This window comes from Chionomys nivalis, chromosome 6 (genome assembly GCF_950005125.1).
Source record: "Chionomys nivalis chromosome 6, mChiNiv1.1, whole genome shotgun sequence".
Taxonomy (NCBI): domain Eukaryota; kingdom Metazoa; phylum Chordata; class Mammalia; order Rodentia; family Cricetidae; genus Chionomys; species Chionomys nivalis.
This window is the reverse complement of record NC_080091.1, coordinates 2,136,322-2,151,726: the sequence shown is the minus strand read 5'-3', so window position 1 is coordinate 2,151,726 and position 15,405 is coordinate 2,136,322. Positions and strand designations below refer to the sequence as shown.

Here is a 15,405-nt window from a genome sequence, read left to right as displayed (position 1 = left end):
TCGAACACACAGAGATCCGCCTGCCTCTGCTTCCCGAGTGCTGGGATTAAAGGCGTACGCCACCACCGCCTGGTGAGATTTCTTATTAATTATAAAAGCTCAGCCAATAAATTAGAATTGCTCCTAATGAGCTCTTACAACTTATATTAACCCATTTTTATCAATCTATGTGCTGCCACCTGACTCCTGTCATGTACCTGTCCTCTTGAATGCCTTGTTCTCTTTCCATCTGGCTAATGACTGCCCTTCTTAATCCCAAAGAGCTCTCTCCCTGTCCAAAAGTGTCACCCAACTTCTTCCTGCCTAGCTATTAGCCATTTAGTTCTTTATTAAACCAATGCGAGCAACACGTCTTCACAGTGTGCAGAAAGATTGTTCTACAGCATATACCCAATGCATTCATTTAAGATTTGTCATCTTGAAAACTATAGAACATTCTGTGTTGTATAACTGAGTTCATGAGAATTCCTTACAGCCCCTTGATTCTCACCCAGGAACAGAAAGTAAAGGCCCTTGACTTGTATTCTTTTTCTTTCTTTCTTTCTTTTTTTTTTTTTGTATTCTTTTTCAATGTACTTTTTCTTCTGGAGTACTGAGATAATTACTTAGGTTTTTATAAGTAGATGTAATAATAATTAGTAAAATAAGATTAAATTATATGTAATATTTACTTTTCAACACATTTCCACTGTAATGATCACCAAAAGTGAAAAAAGAATGGTTTACTAAATTTTAAGGTATAACCATTTTAGTAAATGTGGGAGTGAGGTGATTTCTACTGGAAATAGTGAAAGATGACAGAGTGGTGTGCTGTACTTGCTCTTGGCTTTAGAATCAGAGGGAATGTCCTGATTTTGCCAACAGGTATTTGCACATAACATATGATTCTGTCACATCTTGACAAATGCTCTTCCTGCCTTTGCTTTGGTGACCTTTAATCCACAGTCTCCAAAGCCCTAAGAAAACACTGCCAGACATGAAGGCCCAAATACCTGGGGAAAATTGTCATTGTTTAGGACTAATTTCAGTAGAGAATAAACAAAGATTGTTAATTGGATTGAATAAAGAACAAGATAGCATAACTGCGTAAAGAGAGACTCAGAAGGACTTGTCCGTGCCATCACCTCTCAGCATTTCTGGCATTCCTCCCTACTGAGGGAGACTTGGCCTGTCACCTCTAGAATGTTGTGTCTATGACCTGCAATTAGCCATTGTAGATCAGAGTATGCCCTACAGCTAGCCTTTCCAAAGAACCACAGAAGAAGGCAGGGTTTTCCTGGTCAGTGTCATGGCTGTATTGAGGAAGAACTAGTTTCTATGACTCACTGTGGGGAAGAGAAGGCTGGACAAGTTCACATAGCTAATATCTGAGACTCATCCAGCATTGTGAAATTGAAAGCAGTCAACACTCTAAGATGATCAGTTTATTATTAAGTATTTTGAAAGATAAGATATTTTGTGTGTAGAAGCTTGTCTTCTTCCAGTCTGAGTACCCTTGCTTGACTAGAGGGTCTTTTTATGGGGGCAAATGTGTCAAGTCATAGTGGGACTATGAGGACATATCACAATCCTGGACCTGTAAATATGTTATAAATTTCATTGTGTTTGTGTTTCCCCTATTTCAGACTGTGTTCATTGTGGACAGTGATGATAACTCTATTACCCTTTCCCATTGGCTTCCCACCCATCTAGATTCAAATTCTCATTCCAAAATTTGATACAGTCTTCAAAATTCACTCCTAGATGGTATTCAAATGACAGGCTTTATGCCATGGTGTTTCTGCAGAGACACCCTCTTCAGATAAGATTGGATCATTTCTGCCTCATCATTCCAGTGGTAATTGAAGGCCATTGTAATGCATTATAAAAGTTAGACCTGTGAAACCTATAACATATCTGAATGTTAGAGAAGCCAGTCAAAATAAAGACAGAGATGCTGATAGCACACTGCCCTTTGGATCTGAGAGTTGAATTGAGCCTGGGATTGCTGCTTGCCTTTACAGACTCTTGTCCATTCCATCATGCTATGTTTATGACTTGGCCTCCCAAGCAGCCTTCTCTCTGGAAAGGGCCTTTAATTTACACTACAAGAAGGTGATTCCATATTTCTATTGGCACAAATAGAGTAGTCAGTTATCATGAACCTCTTGGAGAAAAATCACTTGCATTCAGGAACTGTCTGGAGGTACTCTAGCTGCACAAATGAGATGCTATAATGGGGGAGGATGTCCATTGTTTTCTCATCCTTTTTTTTTCTTAGTTCACAGAAAATTAAACCCATAATCCTAGTCAGACGTGTTCAGTTTAGTTTCTGAAATTGTAAACTAGAGGTCACAGCACATTTTAGGTACATAGTTGAGCACTTTGAAGTTACTCTTCAGGAAGAGTCCATTCTTCTCAATACTTATAGTTAACCACTCTCATATAGCTGTCATTTCCAATTAAATAAGGAAAAATACAGTAATGTCTCTATTCCAAACTTACAACTTATTACCATAAAATAAAAGAAAGAGTAATGAACATCCAGGGATTTGGCCCTCTATATAATTTTTAAAGTGCCTTGTTTACCTATCGTTCCTCCTAATGGCGAAGAAAGCAGATTCAAATGGCAGGAGCAAACTGCTGTCCTTTGAAGACCTTTTGGCAGCAGCATTGGATGTTTGTCATAAACTGGGTGTGGTATGTCCCTTTAAACTTAGAACTCTAGATGCAGAGGCAGGCAGATTGCTATGACTTCCAAGACAGCCCAGGGCTGTGTACTGGGTCCCTGTCTCTGAAAACAAAGAAACAAAGCTGAATCTGCATCTGTGAACACCTTTGATTTAGCTCTTATATTGTTTGTGCTCTTTGTTCACTACAAGGGTGTTCATTAACCTTTGAGTAATGAAAGAGAAGATAGTTGTGTACTGTAAATGCATAAAGCATTGAGCGACAGACACTATTTTTGTACTTTTCAAAAAGGAGAAACAGACCACTATAAATTTCATCCCTCATAGGAATGGCCAAGGAAGAATCCTTAGGAAGTTCATATTGGACATCTTTTACCAGTGATAACATAAGCAGTAAAATCACTAGACCTGAATTTATCCTATTGAAGAAGTATTTGGTAATTTGGTCCCTGCATGTTCACGTGAAAAACAAGTCACATCTATTTATCTTAAGATGAATGCATAAGAGAGCATAATAGACTCTCCACAATAGAAGGATCCTGTCAACATTACCTGTTTCAGGTTCCACAAAACTCACTCTAATCCCCCTGACAGCACCACCTCTGTAAATATTTGACAATTAAGATCTATAACATTCCAAAGCAAGGTTCTTCTTTCTTCCTGAAAAGTCATTGGAAAAGTCTCTTCTCTTTCTTTTATACCTCCTATCCCCACAGAGATACCAGGCTTCTCAATGACCATTTCCCCCAGGTCCTCTACCCCTGTGTCCATAGTTTCTGTTTTAGACACTTGTTTCTCTGAGGTTCCTTCAGGAGGAACAAAAAGAACACTTTTAACACTTTGGTTAAAACTACTTTTAACCAAGAGTAGAGCTAATTGCCCAGTGAAATAGCCTGAAGGTGCAGTACTCTGCAGAATGGTAGCAGACAACAGAGATAACTTCAGTGTCTGAACTATGACACTCAGTTGGAAGTTAGAAATTGCAGCCACCAATACATATTTCTAAACTTTAATCCAATCCGTGTGGTATTAAAATTTACAAGTGGCATATCTTCCTACACTGCCTCAGTTATTACTACTTAACCTCCAGAATGCGGAGTACAAGTCTTCCTCTGAATCAGAAGTTTCCACATTGTATGTATGATGTGATACACAGTAGCAGTAACTTTCTATATTCTGGGTAGGAGTTGGTGCTCAATCCCTGTTTCTTACAACATGAGAAGAGAACACAATACAAAAATTAATCTACAATAGAGTCTAGGATGGTAGAGCATGAGCCAGCTGACAGAAGAGACATACAGGTCAGACTATGATCACCAAGAGCCATCGGAATGTTACTCTATCAAGCCACACCATCATCTAACAGATGCACACAGATGTCTGCTTGTTCTGTACACTAGTTTGATGTAACTAAAAGCATATATAACTGAAGGAAGGGAGTCCTTTCCTTTTAGCTAGATTATATACCTAGAAAGAGAGATTATGGGAAGCTGATTGTTTAATATCTATTTCTATATCAGGACCAAGTAGGTAACATCCAAACATACATACTTCAGTTATTTATGAAACTGAAATGACATTCAAAATTAAAATGTGGATAACAAGGCACTTAATAATTTCTTCAAGTATTCGTGAGTTGTCTTCCTGAACAATTTTTATTTACCAAAAAATTATTACCTCACTTGACTTTATTCATTCAATTTAAGAAATACATTCTACTCAGTGTCTGGGGTATATAAAATTATATTCCAAGCTATACTTTGCATTTCATCTTATGAAAACACACTGAAAATCACAAGAGGAGCTGTTTGTCTGCTTCACTTTGCACATACACATACACATGACTTAGCACACAGACACATGCAAGCCCATAGAAACTTCAGGAGAGAGCCCAGCTCATGTTACATAAAAATGTTATTAGGAAATAAAACAATATATATTTAATAATTTAGTTTTGTACATTGATTGCTGTATAAGTGCTGTAACATGTAATCAAAATAGAAGAGTTGTAATTACTTTGTATGTGTGCTTGTGTGTGTACTTATTAGTTTTTCTCATGTGGCACAAATGTCCATATGGGCACACACTCATATAGGTGTGCTTGTATGTGGATGCTCACAGTTTGCATCTACCTCAGTCACTTAGAAATTTTAGTTTTTTCTTTATTATTAAAGTTAAAATGCATACATTTTGCATACATTTTAATTAACATATTAAATTAAAGCACCATTTCCCTTTTTCTTTCCTCTCTCCAGACCCTCCCAGCCTCTCTCCCTCCTCCTCTCCCATGTCCCCTTGATCTTAAATTAGTAGCTTTCTTTTTCATAGATTTTTTTATTGTGACATGTATGTATGCACAAATACATAAAATTCAATATGCTGAGTCTTTCTTTACTATTTAGACATATGGTGTCAAGTTTGACTACCTTGCATTGGATGGCCAATAAGGGTTCACCCTAGCAGAGAATAATTCTCCTTCCCCTACCAGTTATTAGTTTTCTGCAATTATTTGTTTAAGCACAGATCCTGAGAAAATGGCCCCCTAAAACGTTAGCATGTCTATTCATATTACTACTCTCCTGGCCTTGTTTGTGCACCATTTCTAGAATAGGGTCTTTCATAGCATACTTTCTGATATTCTGGATCTCACAATGTTTCTGCTCCTCTTTGATGATATTCTCCAAGCCATAGATACAAGGGCTCTGATGCAGATGTAGCCACTGGGATTTGCCTCCCCTTGATCTGTTGATCTCTGCATTGTATCTAAGTGTGGCTTTCCATAACAGTCTCTATTTGTGTGAGCAGAAGCTCTTTGAGGAAGGGTGGCTGCTACACTGACCTGTGGGTGTGAGGATAATATTTAGAATGTATTAAGGAATTATGCTGGTCTAACAATGTGGCAGTAGTAGATACTTTTCTAAGATTCATGACCTCACTAGCTAGGTTTCTAGTACCAGGCATGATTTTACTCATGAACATGGTACAATGTAGAAAATTGATTTAACATGTATCATGCCATAAACACATTCAGCAGTATAGTTATGTATACTATTACTGTGTACTATTACCAGTCCTTGCTATTGGCACATCCTCAGGTAGTGCAGGATTTCCCACAAAATCATCACAAGCATGCATCCATAAGTAATTCTGACATTTAGTAAGCTATGATATCACTAGGTAGCAGGAAGCTTCCAAGCCATTTCAACCTCAGAACCACATTATCTTGTAAATAATCTCATTTATTATTTTTTATTTTTCATTGCTTTATAAATAATACCATTCAAAATTTCTACTTCCTCCCCCTCCTCCCATTTCCTTCCCACTCTCTCCTCCTCCCTCCAGTCCTACGAAAGGGCAGGTACCCTGCCCTGTGGGAAGTCCAAGGCCCTCCTCCCTCCATTCAGGATTAGGAAAGTGTGTATCCAAACAGACCAGGATCCCATTCAGTAGAGACAAATCCCAGTGCCATTATCATTGGCTTCTCAGTTGGCCCCAATTGTCAGCCACATTCAGAGGGTCCAGTTTGATACAATGTTCATTCAACCCCAGTTGAGCTAGATTTGGTGAGCTCCCATTAGCTCAGGCACACTGTCTCAGTGGGTGGACTAACCCCTGGTGGTCTTGACTTCCTTGCTCATATTTTCCCTCCTTCTGCTCTTCAAATCGACCTTGGGAGCTCAGTCCAGTGTTCCAATGTGGGTCTCTGTCTCTATCTCCATCTGTTGCCGGACAAAGGTTCTATGGTGATATTCAAGATAGTCATCAGTCTGACTATGGGACAAGGCCAGTTCAGGCACCCTCTCCTCCACTGCCCAGGGTCCTAGCTGGGGACATCCCCATGGACACCTGGAAAGCCCTCTAGAACCAAGCCTCTTGCCAACCCCAAAATTAACTCCCTTAATTAAAATATCTTCTTCCCTGCCCCCATATCTGTCCTTCCTCCATCTCAACCATCCCACTCCCCCAAGCTCTCCCGAACCCTCCCCTTCTCCCTTCTCTCTCCTCTCTCCCCTTCCCATACCAACCCCACCCCTATTCTTTCAACTTTTGCGATCTTGTCTGCTTCCAATTTTCAGGAGTATCTATATATGTTTTTCTTTGGGTTCACCTTATTACTTAGCTTTTCTGGGATCGTAAACTATAGGCTCAATGTCCTTTGTTTATGGCTAGAATCCACTAATGAGTGAGTACATACCCTATTTGTATTTTTGGGCCTCACTCAGGATAGTGTGGGACATCTTATTTATTATTACATTTTTGTTTCACTAATACAGTTGATACATTTTAGTGATAATAAAGAAAACAAATATACAAAACAGATTTCCACTTTCAATTAGTTATTGGTTTTAAGAAAACATAGCTAAATGTTGTGAAAGCCCCTTTTCTGCTACTGTGGTGTGAATGATCAGAGAAAGGGATTTGGTAATCAGGTATTTTATTAATGCCTCACAATTAGCTTCGTACAAGAATCAGTTTGGATTAGACCTTGTAGACATTATGCCAACTCTATATAGGTGCTTGACAGTATTTAAAGAAAAGAAAAGAAATGATGATGATGGAACCAAAGGGAAAGAAAGAGTGCCATCTGTATTGAAAAAGAAACCCAATCCAAAAGATAGTAGTGTGAACTTGAATCATTAGTGTACAGTGGAAACAAGTGCTGAAAAATGTTATGATCATAAAGAGAGTCAAAAAAGAGGTTAGAGAGAGATGCTGAAATGAAATCTGAAGAGAAAGACCTATTTAAAAACTGCCTATGGAGAGAAGAAATTTGATATTGCATGTAATTCTACTCTTTTAGATAGGAAAAACACCAAGCATCTACAGGCTTACAGATGTGGTGATGAACCTTCTTCTCTTGTCTTTCTTTGTATATGGTTGCTGGACATTTATTGTTTGAGACCATGAGAACTATGCTAGCATCAACTTGGACTCACACTGGGGCTTCCCACTCAGCAGCAGCTTCATTGGCTCTAGTTTATTTTTCTTCAGTAGTTCCCAACTTGTAACTGCTGTTGCAGTTTGATACAACTTATTTATATCTTTTACTTTTGTTGTGTGTGCATTTGAGTAAAGACCCCCAAGGTTGTCATCATGTGTCTTCTTCATTGCTCTATACTTTTACATATGGAGACAGGATCTCTACTGAACCTGAAGTTTGTCAATTCTGTCTCAGTTAGCCAGTCAATTTAACCCAAGATTCTCTATCTCTGCCTCTTTAATTCTGGGATTAGAGATGACTACCATACTCACCCAGATTTTATGTGTGTTTGGGATTCTGATGTCTGATACTCACACTTACACAGCAAACAATTTATCCACTAAGTATTCTCCCAGTCTCTATTTATGTCATTATAATTGCTGCATAATAACTGCATATATGTGTAGAGGCATGACAGCTTGCACTAATATAAAGCAAAATGATGAATTTGAGAAATTTCCTCTCAACCATCTTTTAAGTACAGTTATTAAGAGATAAAATATTTAAAATACTTGGAAGAACATAGAGAAAGGGGAACTCTTACATATAAATGGTGGGGTATAAATTAGTGTAGTCAATGTAGCAAATAATATGGGGCTGCCTCAAAAATCTGAAATATTGGAAGCAAGATTGTCTGTTGGGGGAGGAGACTATGGGGGCAAGGGAGTGAGGTAAGGATACCACAGTACAGGACATATGCTTAAACTACATTTCATTCTATACAAGCATGAAACTGGCCTTATGGGATTCTGCAAGGTCAGACATATTGTGCAAAATTCTCAAAAATTTGATAAAAGTGAGAAAAGTCTCAAAATAAATACAAGCTGCAAATCACACATGTATATATAATTATAGTATATCCTACTAATATGTATAAATACTATGTGTCAATTGAATTGTAAAGGAACTCCCCTGAAAAATCATTAGTGATTCTTCTAGCAACCCTCTACAGAAATAAAATGCACTTAAATACAAAAAAAGCAAATAAATAGAATCAAAATAAAAACTTTAAGCCAGAACTTTATATTCCCAGAAACCCTACTTCTGCATCTATCCTAGGAGAAGGAATCACTGTTCTGAAGAAGGAAGATTAAATTCTAGTGTTTACAACATACTAAAATCATAGTATTCCACAATAACCCATTATATAGTAAAAGTACACAGAAGAGAGTATCTTCAGAATAAATACCGTAAAGGCAAGATCAGTGGCTGATCAAGGTAACATGCTAACTCAAAAGACTTTGGCATTAGGCTTGCCTAAAACAAAGGAAGAGAGAGAAGACAGTTGATAGTATAGAAGCATTGTACCCATATGATAGAATAAAGCACCTCATAATCTATTATTTTCCTATTTTTTCTAGTAAGAAATTTAATGAGGATGGAAATTTCACTGCTACTCAATGGAGTATGAAACTTTTCTCATTTAAACTAAATACTTGACTATTAAATAAAGAGAAAATAACCTGAGTAATAGGGTTATTATTCAAGGTTCTCTAGAGAAACAGAGCATTATGCATTCCAATAATTCTGTGGTATTTCACAGTAACTTATACATATATATATATATACATATATAAGTATGTGAATAAGTATATATATATATATATATATATATATATATATATATATATGGATTTATTAGAATGTCTTGCAGGCTGTGGTCCAGTTAGTCTAACAATGACTTTCTGTTAATAGATCATTCAAGAATCCAGTTGTTGTTCATTCCACAAGGCTGAATTCTCAGCTGGTCTTCAATATACATTGGAATTCTTCAGAAGGAGGCTCTAATGCCAATGAAGGAATGAACTTTCTAGCAAGAGTAAGGGCAAGAAGGCAAAGAGAGAGTAAGGCTCCTTCTTCCATTTACTTTATATAGAATGACACAAGAAACAGTGGTCCCAATGTTCATCTTCATTCTTCAATAAAAATTAAAGATACCAATCTTTAGTTTTAATTAGCTGCTCTTCCCACCTCAAAAGAGTCAGAGTAAAGGTAGGCCTTTCCACTTCCAATGACTAAATTAATAAAAATCCTTCACAGTTGTACCCGTCTGCTTGGGTTCTAGTTAATTCCAGATGTAGTCAAGTTGACAATCAAGAATAGCTATCACACAGGGAGGTGTCCAGTGACATTTTTACCTGTCTTAGGTGGCTTCCAAACTTGTATTTCATCTAGAGCTGGATCACTCTCTTCATCATTGATCTGTAGAGGAACCGAGATAGCTCAGTGTTTAGAAACAGGGACGATTACCCTCACGTATGTAATATACTGTTAGTTATGGTATGAATTTGAACACAGGTGAATTTCTATGTTTTCATCTACAAAATGACAGTAATGGTAGCCTTTCTATCAAATAGTTATTTTGAAAATAAGATGAATAAATTTAGCTGAATTGTCAACTCATTTTCCTACCTGGCATGTAAAGCAGAGGAAGAATTAGCTTTTGTTGTACATAAAAACTCAAAATTTTACTTTATTTTTTTCATAATATCAGCAATCCATTAATCTTGAGCTTAGATAACCCTGGGTTTTTCTCCTGTTGACGGAGTTGTGTGATCTCACTTTTTTTTTTTCTGAACTTGTCACCATACTACAGAAGCACAAAATGAACCTAGCGGTTGTTCACTAAGTGTGAGCTGCCTTCTCTTCTTCTTCTGGTTTACTTTTTCCTTTTGTTTTTTTAATATCTGCAGATGAAACAGATTTTATCTGTTTTCCCCCATTTTCCTGGCATTATTAGACATGGGGAGATAAAAACTGTGACTCTAGTGTTTTGATAGAAGGAAAAACATCTAATCCATAGACTACAGTAGAAGACATATGAACCCTCTCACTGCATCATGAAATGTACAAAGCTAATTTCCTTTTCAATGTAATGTACTTATAGCTGTTAAAGTGTGAGTGTGTGTGTATGTGTGTATGTGCATGCGTGAGTGTGTGAGTGTGCACATGCATGTGTGCGTTGTGTGCATGTGTGCGTGCATGTGTGTGAGTGTGTGTGTGTGTACGTGATTGCATGTGTGTGCGTATGTATGTGTGCATCACTAAAATAGCAAACTTTCTCTAATACCCATATCTGGACTGAACTATTTTAAAATTAGAATAATTTTCAAAAGCTGATAGTATCATAATGTGCAAGCACATTATATAATCTTTGTTTATGCTTTTGTGCTCCGTCTCTGTTCAAAGAGAAATATGAGGATAATAAACTCTAATTATTACAAATTATGAGACTCGTCCACAGATGTGAATTTATCAAATGGATCAATATGAAACTGATCTACTCAATATGTGTTTCTCAAGAACATTCAGGAGTTTTGGCATTGGACTGGATACAGACCATGTCTAAAAAATTATTTGAATATAATTCTTTAGCAGAGTATCATGCATCATCTGTTGCAGAAGAATGGAGACCCTGAATTATTTTCCTTTCTCATAGTATCATTATCTCTACTACATATTCTAAAAACCTACCACACAGGCTGTGTACCCAATACACACACACACACATATTCATATACTTATATAGTAAAATAAGCTTTACTGAGTAAAAATTTGCATATAATACTTGTTCTGCTCTGGAAACTTGGCTAGTCAGTTGTTTAAATGTTGCCTTTCTTTTGTGTTCATGGTAATGAGTGTATATTATAATTTGATTTTGTTAAGATTGATAGTGAGAATACATTTCTGCTCTCAGTTTTGTTTGAGTATCATCTCTGTGGAAATATGTGTTTTATCTATCTAAACATATCATATTATCACACTAATTTTGTTCCTACATATATTTCAGGGACAAGTTCATTGCCAGCCATAGTTGTTCAGATGTTTTCCCCAAGTTTTTATCGTTCCTTTTTCTTACATGGGATTTTCTTTTTTATTAATTAGTTAATTTATTTAATTATTAAAGATTTCTGCCTCTTCCCCGCCACCACCTCCCATTTCCCCCCTCCCCCAATCAAGTCTTCCTCCCTCCTCAGCCCAAAGAGCAATCAGGTTTCCCTGCCCTGTGGGAGGTCCAAGGACCACCCACCTCCATCCAGGTCTATTAAGGTGAGCATCCAAACTACCTAGGCTCCCACAAAGCCATTACGTGCAATAGGATCCAAAACCCATTGCCATTGTTCTTCAGTTCTCAGTAGTCCTCATTGTCCGCTATGTTCAGCGAGTCCGGTTTTGTCCCATACTTTTTCAGACCCCGGCCAGCTGGCCTTGGTGAGTTCCCGATAGAACATCCCCATTGCCTCAGGATTTTCAAAGTTAAAATGTAGCTTTTGTGAAGTCAAAATTTTTTTAACGTTTCCTAAACGTTAAAATTTTTTGCTTCTAATATTTTGCTCCTCTTGTTACTGGGGAAGACTTTGCTTAGCTGTGTGCACCGGGGCTCACCCTGATGTCTTCTTAGAGATGTTTCAGAGGCCTAGAAAAATCATCAGCAGAGATTTAAACATCCTATCATGAGCGAATCACACAGATTAATTTTCTTTGTTAGTATCTAGTTGTTTCAGAGCAAGGTGAGAGCAGGCTGAGAAGAACACAGAAGACAATTATCCTGACTAGAACTCCCCCCCCCCCATGCTGTATAACTCCTGTGTCATGGAATCAAATTTTATGTCATTTTGAGTAGGGTTCGGTGATGAGGCTTTGTCTCTGAAGCTATTGCAAGACCTAAGTACTTTGAATATGAAGCATAAAAAGAAAAATGAGAAATCTGATTTTGATTCAGATTTATGATTTTCAACACTTCTGATTTTACCTGTGACTGAGCAATTTTCATCAAATTATGCAAATTCTTAGTTTTAGCTTCAAAATGAGGGATGCCCAGAAGAGATTCAAATGCATAATAATGATTCACTCCTTTTCTTGTCTGTTACATCCCATGCTTCATCTCTCCAACTGTGCCTGTTCTCCTGGAAGAAAACACATTACATTCTGCATGCAGCTCAGTGTCTCTTTTTGCGTTCCACCATGGCTATATGAATGACAGTTCCTTTTCTCTGTTGGATTGTTTAATGAAGTCAAGCTAATACTCGTCTATTCCAATTTACTTAGCCACAGCAGTGGGATGTTGTGGAGTTCAGAGTGGAGGAGGTGGAAAACCTGATGTCGCTCTGGAGATGTCAAAGAGGTGGTGGTGTTATGATTGGAACCTTTCCATAACATTTTTAGGAAGAACACGTTTACCCTTGACTTTGAGTAAGAAGTCATTACCCAGATAAAGGAATTGTGGAAGGTGCTTTTGGAGTAGACAGAGTAGTACCACAGTTTATGGTCCCAAGACATCAGAGGACATCAAGAGTGACCATTTTGAAAAACAAAACAAAAATCATATAGGACTGAGTACTGAGTGACATTTGGCACAGGCTGGGACCTGGAGCTGAAACTGGAAGCTTCAATTATCAGGTGCTGTGTTTTGCTTGTTTTGTTGTTGCTGCTGTTGTTTATTTAGGTTTGGTTTGGTTTGGTGGGTTTGTTGTTTTTGTTTTGGACTCGGGGTAGCAGCTGTAACTTCAGTACTTCCTAAGCTTTTCCTGGACTTGAAAGAAGATTAATATGGATAGAATTAGCCTTCTATGCACATTATTTCTTACTCTATTTATACGCGCGTGATTTTAGCACAGTGCAGTAGAAAACTGAGTGCACGTCAATTCTCTTTAAATCCGTGCAGAGAAATCCTCGGTTCTTTGCAAGCTGGAAGCCACATTTCAGCATTAATTGCCAGCTGCCACTGGCAAGAGCAACATATTCCCGAATAGGCTCCTATCTGCCAGCCCTAGCGATTAGAACTACAATTGGCTGTCAAGATGCAACCTTCCTGCATCTTTTCCTCTCCGCCCCACTGTTTCCATAATGGGACAGCTGGAACAATGCATAGGAGCATGTGACTTCAGGAACTACGGTAAGATCTGTGAGGGGCTACCAGCGCAGCGCCCATTCATTCACTTATAACCTCAGAAAAGTTAGAACCCTTTTCTTACAAGCTCCTCTTCAGTCAGCTCAGACCCATCCCATTTCCAAGCACTTACAGGGATCCCAAGTGTCTGCCTGCCACTATGAATGGAGCAACCTCTTGTTTAAAAGTCTCAAACCAGACCACTTTGTACTGCTCACTTTCCCATTGCCTGTGCACTTCTTACACAAATGCTGCTGCTTCCAAGGCTGTCCTGGAACTATCTTCAAACTCTTCATTCCTATAACATCAAACACTGGAAACAGGGTCTCACTTTCCTGTAGTTTTCCGTTCCCCATCTTAGCTCTCCCTGGGACTTGTTTCCTTGCCGTGCAATGTCTTCACGGATATCCTTCACTTGGCTAATTATGACAAACTTTTGAAACTGACGCTGTAGAGCTAGAGCTTTTTGTTGTTGTTTTTTAAAGAGTGCCTCGTATAGCCAGATCACGCCCAATTTTCCTGCCAGGATTATAGTAGTACTCCTACTATGTCCAACTCGTGATAGCTTTAATAATGTAAAATCTGTCCATTTAATGCACAATGCAATGTTTTCACTAGCTTCCTTGGTACGGGCAGCCAAGGATGAATTAAATCACAGAGCTGGATGTAAATTTGGGCAGCTACGAGGAAGAATGTGGGATGATACGGTTTATGAATATAAATGATCATGGTAAATGACTGTATTAAGTAGCACCTGAATTGATAAATAGAAAGATGGATGGAGGAATAATAAAAGACATTAAAAACAATCATTACAAGGTATTTTCCCACATACAGAAATAAATGAAATGCATAATTAATGAATTCCTTGTCAGTTCCTTGGATTAGACTAAGATCACCACGTACTCAGCCCTGACCAACTGGATTAAAGGGAGTGCAGCCGCAGGAGAAAGAGGTACATGGCCCCTCCTGGGCACAGTCTGAGACCTGCAATCCCCCTTCAGGGAACTGGTGGCACATGAGATGAACAGAAACTGAGTTCTTTTTGCCTTTGTAGAAGCAATTGAGATAATTAATTGAGTTACAAAAAGTCGATTTTGCTAAAACTAAAACAAAATTACAGTGGTAATTTCCAAATAATTGTCTCATAGGCAAAAATTAATACTTTTTAAAAAATTATATATAGCCAAAATTATGTATATCAGAATTTTGCCTTTCTTTTTTCTCTCAGCATTTTCTTTATCACATTTAAGCCCAAGGACAAATCTTTCATGCAACTAAACATTTAATACTCTCTTATTAAGAAGGAAATTTCATAAGGGATTAAGTTAATTATCTTCCTATGTTTCTACAACTGGAAAATATCTGCTATTGAAGACTTCCACTAGAAGCTTTCTGAGGGATTGTGAGCCTAGCATTTCCTAGCATAATAGAGGTCCTGGGATTGATACCGAGTTTGGGGAAAGAATCTGTATCTTCCTTGTTTTCTGTGACAATTTCACGAACTCCTTCAAGTGAAGTCTGGCTTGTATTCAGTTGGCCCAGGAGGGACATCCCCTGGCACTGGCTTGGGATTCAGAGAAGCAGAATTGGCATCCTACTGGCATAAAACCAGTCCAACACTTCCTAGTTTACTGCTTTTGCACAAGTGTGTGTTAGCTGGGGCAAGGCATCCAGATGAGGTGCATGGGCACCAGCTGCCACACACTAGTGGGATCCTGAGTCTGTGAACTGCCAGGACTTATCAAGGCTTTCTTTCCTCCTTTCCTAAGTGCTAACAACAATATGTGTCACATTTTGGGATGGCCGAAGTAGTCAGCCCCTCCATGCAGCCCATTTTGGCATATATGCACTATTCTACAAAT

The 15,405-nt window shown here is 38.1% G+C and overlaps 1 protein-coding gene across 1 annotated transcript in view; it reads left to right on the top strand.

The window, feature by feature from the left end:
* The window catches only part of LOC130875602 (leucine zipper protein 2-like), a 133,058-nt gene that overhangs the window by 97,020 nt on the left and 20,633 nt on the right, over window positions 1–15,405 (top strand). The gene's annotated exons all lie outside the window — the stretch shown is intronic.